The following is a 2,930-nucleotide window of genomic DNA, read 5'->3' on the forward strand; positions in this document are numbered from 1 at the left end:
GGACAAGATAAGAATAAAGCAGACTACCAAGGGAGACACGAGTCATATTTGCCCAGCTTCGTTCTAGATACTGTTACAGGTTAAAAACTTACTCGTCTAGAATCAAGCCCGACATATATACGTAATGATCATCCTTTATGCGATGTGTCCCAACCATCTTTTCAATTGTAATGTGGAACCCACGTCGCTAAAAGCTTGGTTTCCTCGAAAGCGGTGTCTCTATACAGCGGCCGTTACATAGCGGTATTGTACGTTGTCAAAAACGGTACAATATAAAAGTAATTATATGAAATCTAAGAAGACGGCGAAGTTCACCGTAACGTAACATAGCGTCAGGGCAATAAATATTGCGACCGTCAATACGGTAGAAACTCCTTCATCAACGTTTTTTTCCATCGCTTTACTCGAATCGGTGAACATATTGTCGAATATTTGAATTTGTTTATAAAACTAAACAAAATTTTTAGCTTTAGATTTTTTTGAATTCGTTTTTTCTTGCACGTTTATATAAAAAATACCAAAAAATTAAAAAAAAAAACATGAAAAAGTGCAAAATAATATTTTGCGGATCGTCTGCCGTAAAAAAGTTGAAAGTTTATAACAAATCGGTGCCGCTGAAAAAGTTACGTATACCGTCCGCTCTTTAGAGGTCGTAATATAGCGGCACCGCTTTCCGAGGAAACCAAGACTTAACAGCAACTTCGCTATGGTGCACGCCTGTTTAGGCTGGTACTTTCCTTAAACTCCCGTTACAGGACTTTGAGGACAATTTGAATGGAGCGAAGCACTGTTAACATAACAACAAAAACAGCATGAACAATGTTTTTTTAACGTAAATCTACGACAATGCAAATTTTGCAAATTCGGGTTTTTAAAGTGTTGAATGAAAATGCTTTAGAATTTTGATACGAATGTAAGAATTCTTGGCGTATGTTAATAACAGCAACTTTAACCGCGACGAGGTTGCACCTACGATGAAGGCAAAAAACCTTTTTTTTGGAAAGTTGTTTTTTGTATTTTCAGTTACGATGAGATGAACTTTGGGGGAAAATGCATTTAAAACAAGTAAGGAAGGTTAAGTTCGGGTGTAACCGAACATTACATACTCAGTTGAGAGCTATGGTGACAACATAAGGGAAAATAACCATGTAGGAAAATGAACCGAGGGAAACCCTGGAATGTGTTTGTATGACATGTGTATCAAATGAAAGGCATTAAAGAGTATTTTATGAGGGAGTGGGCCATAGTTCTATATGTGGACGCCATTTAGGAATATAGCCATAAAGGTGGATCAGGGTTGACTCTAGAATGCGTTTATACGTTATCGGTATCAAATGAAAGGTGTTAATGAGTATTTTAAAAGGGAGTAATCCTTAGTTCCATAGGTGGACGCCGTTTCGAGATATCGCCACAAAGGTGGACCAGGGGTGACCCTAGAATTTGTTTGTATAATATGGGTATCAAAAGAAAGGTGTTAATAAGTATTTTAAAAGGGAGTAATCCTTAGTTCCATAGGTGGACGCCGTTTCGAGATATCGCCATAAAGGTGGAGCAGGGGTGGCCCTACAATTTGTTTGTACAATATGAGTATCAAAATAAAGGTGTTAATGAGTATTTTTAAAAGGGAGTGGGCCTTAGTTCTATAGGTGGATGCCGTTTCGAAATATCGCCATAAAGGTGGACCAGTGGTGACTCTAGAATGTGTTTGTACGATATGCGTATCAAATTAAAGGTATAAATGAGGGTTTTAAAAGGGAGTGGTGGTTGTTGTATACGTTGTCGCCTTTTCGAGATATTGCCATAAAGGTGGGCCAGGGGTGACTCTAGAATGTGTTTGTACGATATGGGTATCAAATTAAAGGTATTAATGAGGGTTTTAAAAGGGGTGGTGGTTGTTGTATAGGTGGTCGCATTTTCGAGATATCGCCATAAAGGTGGACCAGGGGTGACCCTAGAATTTGTTTGTATAATATGGGTATCAAAAGAAAGGTGTTAATAAGTATTTTAAAAGGGAGTAATCCTTAGTTCCATAGGTGGACGCCGTTTCGAGATATCGCCATAAAGGTGGAGCAGGGGTGGCCCTACAATTTGTTTGTACAATATGAGTATCAAAATAAAGGTGTTAATGAGTATTTTTAAAAGGGAGTGGGCCTTCGTTCTATAGGTGTTCGCCTTTTCAAGATATCGCCATAAAGGTGGACCAGGGGTGACTTTAGAATATGTTTGTACGATATGTGTATCAAATGAAAGGTGTTAATGAGTATTTTAAAAGGGCGTGGGGCTTAGTTCTATAGGTGGCCGCCTTTTCGAGATATCGCCATAAAGGTGGACCAGGGGTGACTCTAGAATGAGTTTGTACGATATGGGTATCAAATTAAAGGTATTAATGAGAGTTTTAAAAGGGAGTGGTGTGAAGGCGTTTTCCAGAAATCGACCAAAATGTGGACCAGGGTGACCCAGAACATCATCTGTTGGATACCGCTAATTTATTTATATATGTAATACCTGCCAAGATTTTAAGGGTTTTTTATTTCGCCCTGCAGAACTTTTTCATTTTCTTCTACTTAATATGGTAGGTGTTACAACCATTTTATAAAGTTTTTTCTAAAGTTATATTTCGCGTCAATAAAACAATCCAATTACCTTACCATGTTTCATCCCTTTTTTCGTATTTGGTATAGAATTATGGCATTTTTTTCATTTTTCGTAATTTTCGATATCGAAAAAGTGGGCGTGGTCATAGTCGGATTTCGTTCGTTTTTCATACCAAGATAAAGTGAGTTCAAGTAAGCACGTGAACTAAGTTCATTAAAGATATGTCGATTTTTGCTCAAGTTATCGTGTTAACGGCCATGCGGAAGGACAGTCGGACGACTGTGTATAAAAACTGGGTGTGGCATCAACAGATTTCGCCCATTTTCACAGAAAAC

This window comes from Eurosta solidaginis, chromosome 5 (assembly GCF_040869045.1).
Source record: "Eurosta solidaginis isolate ZX-2024a chromosome 5, ASM4086904v1, whole genome shotgun sequence".
NCBI lineage: Eukaryota > Metazoa > Arthropoda > Insecta > Diptera > Tephritidae > Eurosta > Eurosta solidaginis.